We start from the raw sequence: 13,797 nt of genomic DNA, 5'->3' as shown, positions 1-13,797 counted from the left end.
TTTTCCTTGACTTCTGCGGAATCTTATTGATTCCACCGGTATGGATTTTTCACGTTATAGTATATAAGACTCTGATCTCATATGCACAGGCAGTATTCACTGTTTTCTTACCTTTTACATTTATTTGCTCTCTCTACCTCTGATTCAGGAGAGGATTCTATTCTTTCTAGTTTTGGAACACTTTTATTGCTTTTGCAGTTACTTAATATGGTGGAGTTAATAATGTTTAATATCTCAAAATCAGCCACAAATACAACAGTGTGCCCAGAAAAAAGGACAAGATGGCATAAACTTAAGTGGCTGTGCATGATTGTTAATACCATCTATTTTTTTGCAAGCAAGTTGTGCCTTTGCTGTGGGGTCTAGCTTTCATTTCATGAAAATTTAGAAAATTGAAAGTCTGGAAACAAAGAAGCTTCTGTATACATTAATAAGCACATTTTAAAGTTTTTATTTTGATTTTTTGGTCCTGTTCTCCTTCCATACAGTCATTGCTATTCTGCTTTTATGACTTGGAGATATTGGCTTCGGTTCTCTAGATTCTTCAGCAATCCTGGAGACACAGTAAGTAATTTGCTTATTTATATGAAAATGCGTTGTATAATCTATGTTTCTCAAACGTTGTCTCCCTACAGTAATATATAAACTTAGATCTCTGTATATCAGCTTCCATTCTGACATGTTCTTGGCTCCTTTTTCTTCTTCAATGTCATCAGTTAGGGTATGGATGTAACATTAATTTAATCAGTAACAGTAACCATTTACTTACCACTTACGATGTAGCAGACATAGTGCTAAGTACTTTATATAAGTATTCTCATTTAATCCCCACTTACAAATGAGGAAACTGGAGTTTAGTGAGGTGAAGTGACCAGGGTCACATAGGTAGATAGTAAGTGGAAGAGTTAGAAATCGATCCCTAAGACCCAGGTTTGCTTTCTCTCTTACTCCCCACTTCCCCGCTCCTTCCTCCCTTTTTTAGGAGTTATTTACAGTATTGCATTTCAAACATTAGTTCTCTTAGAAAAAATATACATAAATAATTCAGCTCTATTCAGATTTCCTATAGGGGAGACTTGCTCTTAGAGAGAGCTTATTGTAATAATAATACTAGTAACACCTTACGTTTGTATTATGCTATATAGTTTTACAAAGCATTTTTTATATATCTTACTTAATTCTAATAGCAAACTTAAACTCAGGTCTGTAGATTAAAAGTTGCTAGAGGCAGCTTGCTAAGGACTCCATAAAATTAGTGTTTGAGACACAGTTTTTGCCTTCAGCAATTTTAATGCTGGAATAAATGATATAATCAGATGGTCTGATTTCATTCAAGCCAATTAGGAGCAGATAAATGTCATTATGACACAGCGTTTTCTTAAAAGGTGTTTATAGTTTTGAGCTTTGAGCTTTGTTTTTGGCCAAAATTGAGAAGTTGAAATTTTAGTGCTGCATTTTAAATCATGAAATGTTAGAAGTCTTTAATTCTTGTGATTCAGTGAATGATAGTTGAGTTGCTATCTACCTCATTCTGCACACAACTGTTGCATTTAACTAAAACAATTATGGTGAAAGAATGGGGTGGAGGTAGGACAGACATAATTTCAAAACTGAAATTAAAGAATTGGGGATCCTAATAAGGAGAGGCATCTTATGGTAGCACTGTTGCAGAAAATTGGGTGTAGACTTTAAAGAATGGATAAAAGCTATATGTATTCCCCTCTGGAAAGTTGTGTTATTTGAGCGATCAAAGAGCTTATTTAATGATCTGCTTTTAAAGTATTTTCTTGTCTCAGTGAATTTGATTTTTACTAAGAAGTGGGCATTTTTACTTAGTTAAGCATTTGCTCATTGACTTGCCCCCATTATGGAAACACCACACCATGTTTGCCCTTCATAATTTTTCTGTATTTGTCACAGAGGCTGGATGCCTGGCTTGTAGAACTAGGGGGTTGCCTTTTGTTGTGTTTTTATAATAGAGGTCCATTTCGTTTGGACACATCTTTTAAATCTGGTTGAGGATATTCCCCATATGTCCATGATTATCTAGCCAAACAGAATAGACTTTTTATATTTTAGTGGCTAGAGTGGAAAAATTTTAATCTTGAATTGCATATACTTGGCCCATTGGTATTCTTAATACTAGCAAATCCTAAAGGAATCACAAACTCTTAATATTTTAGTGAGGTTAGCTATCGTAATTCAACATTTATCAGCTATTTGCATGGCACTGTATTAGCTGCCATGGCAAAATAGAGACATGTAAAATATATTGCCCTTCCATTTAGAAAGATTTCATCTAGTAAGAGACATAATACATGGGCATAAACTCAAATAGAAAGTGATAAGGGCACTGTGGGAGCAGAGGAAGGAGAGATTGCTTCTGACTGGAGAGATTAGGAAGGATTGACCATTTAAAGTAAAGGATATACCAGGCCAAGAAGTAGGATGAGTTGGATATTTTCTGTAACACCTGATAAATTATTTACTTATTTACTTAATTATTTACTTCTCTCTGTGTCCTATTGAATTTGAGCCCATTGAGCTTAGAGAACAGGTGTTTTTCAGCTTTTCATTCTCTGCATTATCAACTGCTCAACCTGGTACATTTAATTAAAGTTGTAATTTGGTAAGATTACAGTGGCAAGAATGAATGTGGAGTGAGTTTCAGGGAAGAGGGCTCATAAATTGGAAGACCAATGAAGAGACTGATTTAAATAATCTAGGAGAGTCCGGCCAGTGGCTCAGTTGGTTGGAGCATTGTCCTGTACACCAGAGGGTTGCTGGTTCCATCCCCAGTCAGGCACATACTGGGTGAACCGATCAATGTTTCTCACATGGATGTTTCTCTCTTCCTTCTTCTAAAATCAATAATAGCATATCCTTGAAAGAAAAGAAATTATTAAAAAAATAATCTAGCCCTGACCAGTTTGGCTCAGTGGATGGAGTGTTGGCCTGCGGACTGAAGGGTCCTGGGTTCGATTCCAGTCGAGGGCATGTGCCTTGGTTGCGGGCACATCCCCGGTAGGGAGTGTGCAGGAGGCAGCTGATCAATGTTTCTCCCTCATTGATGTTTCTAACTATCCCACACTCTTCCTCTCTGTAAAAAAATCAATAAAATATATTAAAATAATAATCTAGGAGATAGATAATAAGTTCTAAATTAGGTTGGATTGGAAGAAAGAGACTCGATGGATGTGTGTTGAGACCTATGGGATGGCCTATGACAGTGATGGCGAACCTTTTGAGCTCGGCATGTCAGCATTTTGAAAAACCCTAATTTAACTCTGGTGCCGTGTCACATATAGAAATTTTTTGATATTTGCAACCATAGTAAAACAAAGACTTACATTTTTGATATTTATTTTATATATTTAAATGCCATTTAACAAAGAAAAATCAACCAAAAAATGAGTTCACGTGTCATAGGTTCGCCATCACTGACCTATGAGGTACGTCCAGTGTACCAGGAGATGCGGTGATGGAAAGACACGGTGCTCCCACAGAACTACACTCACAGGTATAGAAGTAATTGTAATATCACCCTGCTGCTGTAGTGAAGAAGCAGTGTGAGGAGCGCTTAAAGGAAAGGAGCACAGGTTTGGGAGAATCAAAGAAGCTTTGCCTGGAGGTGGTAGTGTTAGAGCTTAGACTTGAAGGCTGAGTTGGAGTTTTTTCAGGCCACCAAGCAGCAGGAGGACATTATAGCATAGAGATGTAAAGACTGTTTAGGCAGCCACAAGAACCTGGATTATTTTAAGATTGGGACATGTGGCTGGATAGGATATTTTATATTTGCTTTATAAAATAACTTTTATTTGCCATTTTTAAAATGCTTATTTTATCCAGCTTTAGCGCTCTGAGCTTTTGTGTTTCTGTTGTTTCTTGCATCCTAGTATAAGCACCTATGCTGTGTTTCCCACCCTCTACACTTCACCCCCTGCCCCAGCCTGCAAGTATACTGCCAGTGATAAACTGTCTCTTGCTTTCTTTCTGTGAAATTAAGTGGATAAAGTAAGGATACCATTAGCCAGAGAGATAAAGAGAGAAAGAAATCCACAAAAGACCTTTTTTTCTGATGAATGTGTAGAGCAACTAGGGTTGTGTAAGGAGAATGCAGCATCAAAGTATGGCGCCAAGAGCACTTGACTGAGGGAGGGGATTGTGGTAGGAACGTAATCATGTGCCTTTCCCATAAAGTTTTATGGAACTCTTAAAAATTTCCCAGGACTGTAATATCTCGTGCTAAAGTTCTTTAATTTTGAGTCTAGCCCTGATTTTTTTCTGTCTTCTCTACTTAACCCTTCCTATATTTTAACAGCTTAGCATAACTTCAACGCCAAATGGTGTCAAACATTATCTCTAGTTTGCCCCGTCCCACCATTTTTCATCCTTCAGAAACTTGCACCTGCAAATCATGCTTCTGAACTTTGTATGTATAATCTGTATTAGACTGCTGGAGCTGAAAAGCATTCTAGGTTTTTTCTTCACATAGGTTTACTTCATACAGCCATTTATTTTTTTCTGTCTTGTGGATTGGGCCACTGAAACAGAGTATAGTTAAGCTGTTTTCTAAGGACAACCAAAAAGTTAATTGTAGACTCCCATTAAAATTATATCCATTGTATTATTTCTAGGCTTGTTGGCAGCTGTGTTTGCTTTAGTGCCCTTAGTGGTAATAATAAAAGTTTATGGGCACTACAGAAAGGGAAGTGAAAGACAAGAACAGGAAAAGAAAAAGAAGGCTTGCAGACTGGCAAGAGAGGCATAGGGTGGGGGCAGGAGAAATGCAGATGGTTAAAAGATGTCAAATTCCTCTAACACCTGTTCCAGGTGCCACTGGTGGGACCAGTGTCATAGTTTAAGATTAAGTCAAACTGCCAGTAATCCTTTCTAAAAATACACTTGGTGTATTGTTATGCAAAAATTGACAGATTGTTTTAAAAAAATATTTTTAGGTTTAATAAAAAGATGTGTATGTACCTGTGTTTCCCTGTTTTTAGACTTGAACAGAAAGAGAAACAGAAACTGATACACTGTAAATATTAGTGAAAATTATAGGCACATTTCTGAAATGTTATAAAACCTTTAAGACTTAAACCATAAATTATGGATAGTCCTAATTAGGCAGAAGGTGGCAGATAGGGAAGGGAAGAATAAGAGGAAACATGTGTTTGGATAAGATTGCATTCTCATACCAACCATATAACAAAATATGTGTTATATATGAACTCTGTTTTAAATAATACTTTGTGTTCATTTCACCCAGTATTTAGGAAAGGTCAGATAATAAAAGATCAGGTATGTAGAAAGCCCTTTGAAGACTCCAGAGAACTTCATAAATACAGTGGGGCCTTGACTTACAAGTTTAATTCGTTCAGAGACCGAGCTCGTTAAAGAGCTCGTTAACTCAAATTACTCTATCAACTCAATGCAAAAAATCCGCTGAGAGACAGCTGGCATCTCAAAAAACTTGTTAGTCGGGACACTCGTAAGTCAAGGCCCCACTGTATGGGCACTACAACTGCACATATGAAAATATTTTTCATCAGTTGGCAGTTACTATCACTTAAACAATAACAGCATGGCATCTCTTGAGTTAAACTGAGGGTCAGTGAGATTTGGCGACTTATGAATAAGCAGGACTCTCTATTCGGGTCGTTTGTTTTATTATGCAGTTCTCTTTGACATTCATTCCTATCAAAGCACTCTTTCAAAAGACCTAGTGCCTGTTCTCCTGGAGGTTGGAAGGTGTTTAAACTTAGAGAACACCAAGTATTATTCCCTAGAACTTTGGGAATAATACAGGGCATATCCACCTGTCATCACTACAGAATTAAATCTAAAAGGACTTCATGAAAATGTGCTTAAGAGTCTCCTATGATATCCTTTAGAATGGTGTTTGACCTGCCTAAACCACTACATGCATGTTAAATGAGGCAGGGACTGAAGTTGATCATTTCTTGCTGGATCAGTCATCCAATATTGAGTACTTTCTATGAGTTCTGCCTCATGCTAAATATTGTGGGGGACAGAATAAGGAATGGCTCTTGTCCTCAAGAAGTATGGAATTTAATAGATGACTGACATATATAACAGTAAATCCACTTACACTAGTGTGGAAGTAAATGCCTAATTGTGAGATTCGTAATAAGTGATAGACAAATTCTGAAAAGTGAAACAAATGAGGTTAGGTTAATCAAGAAAAGCTATGTAGAAGAGGAAAATTCATTAAGTTCTTTAAATACAAATGTAGGGGGAAGGAAGGACTTGTTCTTTTTAAATTCAGATATTCCAAGGCTTGGTGGTAAGATTGATTATGGTATGTCTGTTGGTTGATGAGGGAGGAGACTGGTGTATAACGGAAAATCAAGTTAAGTAGTTAGGGTGGATCCAAATTATGGGGTTTAATAAAAGCCAGGCATAGATTGGAGTGGTAGAAAGGGGGAAGGCTTTAGTAGTTTTTGAGCCAGTGGGTGACATCTTCCAAGTTCTGCATAAGGAGCTGTGACTTAGAGATGGAAGAGCATGGCATCAGAAAGACCCACGCGAATGCTGGTCCCGTAATATCACTGACAGTGCGATCAGGGCCTGGACTGACAGGATGGTGGAAGAAGGAAGGGTAAGGTGTACTGGGAAAGAGATTTTGACAGCATTTATTAATGATCTTGTAATGGGAAAAGGAGAGATGAATTTAGACTGTTTTCCAAGCATTCTGAATGGGAGAAAGGTTATTACCATGGACAGTAGTGTGATTGCTAGAAGGTTTGCAATAGGGAAAATTTATGCATTTATTTTTGGACATAATTAAATAGGAGTTATGTGAGTAAGGCATTCAGTTGGAATATTCAGCAGACAGCTAGAAATAAGAGACTAGGTTGGAAGAAAACATAGGGCGTGTTACTTGGTTGTATTGGTCATTCTTGAGTATTCCTTAAAGCAGCGGTCGTCAACTGTGGTCCACGGACTACTGGTGGTCCGCGAGGTCCGAAAGGTTGGCTACCGCTGCCTTAAAGGCCTAGGAAAAGATAAGCTCTCTCTCAGAGTTCAAAGGCAGAGGTTCAAGGACTGGTATTGCTGACTAGTTTCTAATACATAAATCTATAGAGTTCCTTGATTGAAATTACTTTGACAATTTTCCCCCCTTGGTGATAAAAGACAGTTAATACTATTTTAGGAATTAAGAAATTCAAAGAGATACAAAGAAAAAGTGATCATTTACAATACTTGGATGACTTTTTGGATGCATATAAAGGGATAAGAAATGCATGTATATATGTATGTACTCTGTACACTTTTATAGCCTGCTTTTTTCATTTAACATTGCATCATGACAATTTCCCATCATTAATTACTGCTTAAAAATACTGTTTATAAAGAGCTACATTTTTAAGTCATTTGGATTTATCATTATTTAATCACAGCTCTATTTTGAACATTTAGATTACTTCCAGAATTTTTTGCTTTTAATAATATTACAGTAAACTTCTGTGAAATATATACTCTTTAGCTGTTGCTTAAATATGAGCTCTCTGTAATGAGCGATCTCTATATCCCTAGCACCTAGAAGAGTGCCTGAATATAGTAGTTGCTTAATTAAAAAAAAAAAAACAACAAAAAACAGCCCTAGCTGGCTTGGCTCAATGGATAGAGTGTCGGCCTGCGGACTGAAGGGTCCTGGGTTCAATTCTGGCCAAGGGCACATGCCTGGGTTGCGGGCTTGATCCCCAGTGTGGGGTATGCAGGAGGCAGCCGATCAATGATTCTCTCTCATCATTGGTGTTTCTGTCTCTCTCTCCCTCTCCCTTCCTCTCTGAAATCAATAAAGAAATATATATATGTATATATACATATAAAACACACAAACAAACAAACAAAATTATGGTCCTTGGCTGGTGTGGCTCACTTGGATGAGTGATAGTGGTCTAATCATAAGCAGTTTTAAAAATAAATGTGCAGTGTTTATATTTTCTTTCAGAGAGTGTTATTATCCTCCTTTCCTATGGAAATAAAAGCATATTATGAATTTTTATATCAGGTTCACAGATTTGTGGTATCTGGAGAAAATGCCAGTAGAAAATTAGAGAATTTCTAATTTTATTAGGGGAAGACTAGCAGAAAAACCTTTCAACTGAAAGATCTGATTTGAAACAGATTTTTGTGCTGGAGGCTTCTGTTACTCTGCCTAAATCAAGTAAGAACCTCTGTCTGCTAGTCTACCATGACTCTGCAAACTGTAGAAATATTTCTTTATATTCCATCTAGATCTTTTCTGTTGCACTTTATGTCTACATCATGTTTTGCCCCCAAGGGAATCACAATAAAGCTGTGTCTATCTTCATGCAACACATAGAATGATCATTCACTTATTTCATAAAGGATTCTTTTTGATTGTGGGTCTTGATCTCAACTGTCCAGGGTTTGTCTTGGATAGGTCAGCTACTGAAGACTTAGGTATCTGAGTACCTTTTACTGGAATATCTTTCTCCTGCTCTCACATCAGTCTTGGGTGCAGTGTTTGGTTGTTATAAAATGTTTCCCAGCCCTGGCTGGTATGGCTCAGTTGGTTGAGTGTCATTCCAGGTACTGAGAAGTTACCAGTTCGATCCCTAGTCAGGACACATACCTGGGTTGCAGGTTTGATCCCTGGTTGGGGCACATATGGAGGACAACCAGTTGATATCTACCTACCTACCTACCTACCTATATCTCTCCCTTCCTCTCTCTAAGCATGTCCTCGGGTGAAGATTAATAATAATAATAAAGAAATAGAATTCTACCAGTGTCCCAGCAGCTCCCTGTGTGCCCTCCCTCTTCCCAGTGGTAATGACTATCTTTAATTTTATGGTAAGCATTCTCTTGTTTTACTTATACTGGTTTTATCACCTCGGAATATATCTTATTAACTTGATGTTATTTTCTAGGTTTGCTTGTTTTGAACTTTATTTATTTTTAAAATTTTTATTTATTTTTATTGAATTTATTGGGGTTACATTGGTTAAAGGGAATCATACAGTATGTATTATATACTGTGACTTGCTTTTTTTTCAACTTTGTTTCTGAGTTTATCCATGTAGTGGTATTTTGTTCTTTTTCACTGCTGTGTAGTTTTCAGTTATATGAATATACCACAACATATATATTATTCCACTTTTGTTGGTGGTCATTTGTGTTGCTCCCTGTTTGTTTGTTTGTTTATTTTTTGTTTGTTTTGTCTGTAGGAACAGTGCTTCAGTGACTTTGTTAACCATTGCCCCCTATTCCACATGAGCAAGAGTATTCTTATGGTAGATACCTAGGAGCAGAATTGCTTGGGTATTGAGGATGTGGATGTGCATGTTCAGACTTACTAAGTATCAAACTGTTGTCCAAAGCAATTGTACCAATTTATACCTTCACCAGCAGTGAATAAGAGTTACTGTTGTTCCTTAACAAAACTAGATATTGACAGCTTTTTACGTTTTAACCTAACTAGGTGTGTGAACTCATGTCTCGTTAGGGTTTTAATTTTCATTTCTCTGATTAGAATTATAGTTGAGGATCTTTAATTTTGTTTATGGGTCGTTTGTGCTTTCTTTGAAATTTCTATTTGGGATTTTTGCTCATTTAAAATTTTGTTTGTTTGGGTTTTTTTTGTATTGATTCATAGAAATTCTTTATGAAGGTAGGACACTTACTGTTGTTTAGAACAGTGACTGATACATAGTAAGATCCAAATAAACAGCTGCTAATACTGTATTACTGTTGTACTGGTATTTAACTCTTTGTTTTTAGGTGTTGCAAATGTGCCATTTTGTGGTTATTTTTTCTTCTATGATAGTAAAGTGTTTTTTACCTTAGTATTTTAATGTGTAGATTAGGTTTTATATAAAAGCTTGAAAACATAATAATAACTATTGGCATATTCATTTTGCATATGTTATATTTCATAACCTATAACTTTTCAATCTTTATTATTTCTTGTTTTTGTGGCTGCTGATGTGTGTGTTTTTTTTAATCCCAGGAAAAATGAACCCATTTAATCCCCTGTACAAATTAGTTTCATTTTCTATGTTGTAGCTTAGTTGCAGATGCATCTGTCTCTCCAAATGTATTGTGATTATTTTTAGCTTCATGATTTCCAAAGTTTAATACTCATAACTTAGAGACTGAAATCTGTAAGAGTTGCCCATAAGAGATTCAAATGAATCCTAAACTGCTATTTTAGTTGAGTCCTTATGATGTTAAATCACAGACTTAAGTTCATTAAAATGTGTAATTTGGTGATCAAACTATCAAAGTATCATTTTCTTTAACTTAGGAGTAGTTCGGAGATCTAACTTTTGATTGATTTTTCCACATTCTGGAGGAATGGCAGAGGGACATGTTAACAGTATAATTTTCAAATTAACAACAGTGATGATAGCAATGATAATGATAATAATAATAATAATTGTTTCTTTAAATTGGCCACTTATGTGTGTCAGGTACTGTTCTAAATTTTTATTAACTCATAAACATCCCTTTGATTGATGAGAATATTAAGGCTCAGACAGATTAATTAACTTCTCTAAGATCACACAGTTAGCAAGAGTGGAATCAGGAATTCAAATTCAGGCAGTCTAGTTCAGAGTCTTAGAATAGATTCATTATCAACTTGGTATCCAAAGAACTATTCATTCATTTTTAGCTTCAGGAGAAGAGTTCACCTAAAACTCCGTTTTTGTTTTGTTTTGTTTTTAATGTGATGGGGAAAGAATAGGAAACACATTTCCAATGTAGTAGGTGGGATCAAGTACTTTTAAGGTGGGAAAAGCTTAGAGCTGGAGTTGCCTGGTGTGTCAAGCTAACATGAACAGCTTTGGATCTTTGGGAGTGGATCATGGCCTATGAAAGATTTCAGGAAATTCATCGCCTTTCATTCAGTATCCCATATGCCATATGCAAATATTTGGAGAGTAGTCAGTGGAGATGGTTTTTAAATACCACAGAGGAGGGTCCCAACTGATCTTCGAGCTGGATAGTTAATATTCAATTGAGATAGACCATTCCTAAAAGACTGTGTTATATAACTCTTATACAACTAGCTGATAAATAGCTAAACATATTTGAAAAATGTCCACATATTAATTTTAGTTTCAAAGAATGTTCCTCCTAATAATCTTAATTTTGGATTTAGCACATTCTCATTGGTTCATGAAACAGTTTTCTTTATGTTGCCTCAGTACTTTGGCTATTAGCTATTTTCAGGTATAATTTTTGCTCAGCTGTGTGAAAATTTAGCTATAGATTAAGTACTTAAGTGAATTAAGGGCAGTGCACTTACTCTAAAAATTATAGTGTTAAATGACTAAAGGAAAAGAATGAAACAAGTTATAGCTTCTTAACCATTCTGAGTAGAATTAGCACAGTTAGAACAATCATATGTGGGAAAAGTAGTTAGTATTGAGGTGATACACTTGTAGAGTATTATGCTGATGACTCAATTAGGGTGTGTATCTTACTGGAAAAGTTTGAAAACTTTGCTATGGGATTTAAATGATATGTTTTTCCCCCTGTTGTTTCCCCCTCAAGGAGGGACTAATGAAGTAGCTCTTTTCCCTTCCTTGTATGGTCATAAAGGATTGCAAATTAATTCGCTGCATTCAAGGCATCACACAGATTGAATTCCATATTTGTCTTGGAGGGAAGTCCAGACTTCTGTTTGGAGTGATTGAAGCTGGGCTTTGTGAGACTGGGTGCAACTTCCTTGTATTCAAGGGCAGGATCATCTTGTCAGCTGCCAAACGCCTTAGAAGATGTAAGGCTCTTAGAAGAAATGAGTCCCCCAAATGTGGTTTGTTTTTAATGTTTCTCTCTACCCTCTTTCACCCCTCTCCACTGCCCGGGCACATACACAGTGCATCTGAGAAATAATACATCTGCTTGCTATTTGGCAGTAGAGACTGTGAGGATTAATTGTAGACATTGTTTTCTCTGTGGGTTGGGGACACAATATTGCTCTTTAACCTTTACCCAAGTCTCAGATAAGTACTGAAAACTTTGGCAGTGAATGTGGACTCTAAAAGAAACACATAAATATTGGGAAAACAAATGCACATATCAGAAATCTGAAAAGCATTATTTTCTAAATTAGCTCCTTTTATGACTTGACTCAAAGGTGGCCTTGATGTGTCAGAAAAGAAACTTTATTAGTTCTTTCTTTAGAACCTCCTGACCTTTATGCTATGTTGACAAAGCCATTAGGTGTTTGATTTTTTAAAACAAGGGTGGGACTTTATACTTCGCTAATTCCTGTGGAGTGGCTATGATTTGTTTCATGGAAGAGGTCCAGTATCGGAGGTAGAGTGGTAGAGGCCCTGAACTAGGAGCCTGATGCTGGCTCCATTTCTAAGTGTGTGACCTTATGCAAGTGTTGTCAATTTTCTGAGCCTGGGATTTTTAAAGTAGAGACAATAACACTTGCCCACATATCTCATATGGTTTAGGAGAGGCAGTACTACATAGGTGTGAAGAGCCATGGGCTACTGAGTCTGACAGGCTTGTTTTGGTTGTATGTCATTGGACAAGATACACATTTTCTCTAAGCCCCCCCATCTTTTTGTACAGTAAAATGGCAATACTTTATGTACCACTTCTTGGGGTTAATGCAAAGATCAAAATCAAATGAGGTAATGTATGTATAAACTGTTAAGCATAATACCTGGGACATGATCAATGTTTTGTTAATTATTATGACCTAGAGGCCTGATGGATGAAATTCATGCAAGGGCCTTGGCCCCGGCCCCTGCCTGCCAGCTGCTGCAGCTGGGGGCCTCTGTTGGGGCCCCTGCCCGCTGCGGCTTTGTCGGGAAGGAGGGAATGTCCAGAAGGACATCTGATCTAATTAGCATATTATGCTTTTATTATTATTGATGTGTATAAAATCAAATGATCAGATTTCAAGGTTTTGATGTTTAGTACCACAGGCTCACTTCTGGGAATAAGGAGGCAGTATAAGGAGGGACCAATTAAAAGATAGGCAGAATTTTGTAATTTCAGACTAATAGCCATTAATAACAGGATATTGTCTAGATTATCTAACTTTATGTGCTTTACTTTTCCTCTTTATTCAAATGAAGATAATAGTTTCAAGGGAAAAATATTGCTGTTGTTTTGTAAAAATTGGGATAAAAGTCCTTATGGTTTGTGGCACCTGAGACTGAGGATTTCTAATACTTCTCTTAGAAGTGCCCTTTTTGGGGCTCAGATAAAATATACTATATAATTTATAAGAAAAAATACCTTATAGGCTACATATGAGTAGTCTAACTCTTAATAACAAGAATTCAACCATCTGCTTCATTGTCTTAAGACATAATAGTTTAAAAACCTGGAAGGCTTAAGGGAAAAATTGCAGAAGGACATAAAATCACCTGATAAAGAATTTTCATCTTTTCTTACTTTTACTTGTGCTTTTTATCAAGTCATTGCTAATATGGCCAGTGAGCAGGGAGTTAACCTCCTGCACCATGTGGCACTGTTTGTTTCATTTGTTTATTAACTTACCACATTAAACATATAACCCACATTTATTGTTCTCTTAATAGGTTTTTATTGATCTTAGAGAGAGGGAGAGAGAGAAACATCTATGTGAGAGAGAACCATGGATCAGCTGCTTCCTGCACTCCCCCTACTTTGGATCGAGCCCACAACCCAGGCATGTGCCCTTACCGGGAACCAAACATGCCTTTTGGTGCATGGGATGACAATCAATCAACTGAAAGACACTGACCAGGGCTAACCCACATTTATTAAGCACTCACTCTGTGCTAGGCA

At 36.7% G+C, this 13,797-nt stretch overlaps 1 protein-coding gene across 4 annotated transcripts in view; it reads left to right on the top strand.

The window, feature by feature from the left end:
- Window positions 1-485: 485 nt before the first annotated feature.
- Window positions 486-13,797, top strand: part of STK38L (serine/threonine kinase 38 like) — a 64,673-nt gene continuing 51,361 nt past the window's right edge. For all 4 annotated transcript variants that reach the window (XM_006758922.2, XM_015560777.1, XM_015560778.1 and 1 more), the window contains exon 1: window positions 486-564. The gene's annotated coding sequence lies outside the window, so the exon portion shown is untranslated. The remainder of the gene's footprint in view (window positions 565-13,797) is intronic.

Source organism: Myotis davidii, unplaced genomic scaffold, assembly GCF_000327345.1.
Source record: "Myotis davidii unplaced genomic scaffold, ASM32734v1 scaffold535, whole genome shotgun sequence".
Lineage (NCBI taxonomy): Eukaryota > Metazoa > Chordata > Mammalia > Chiroptera > Vespertilionidae > Myotis > Myotis davidii.
The sequence above is the reverse complement of the archived record's forward strand: the minus strand, read 5'-3'. Positions and strand labels throughout refer to the sequence as shown.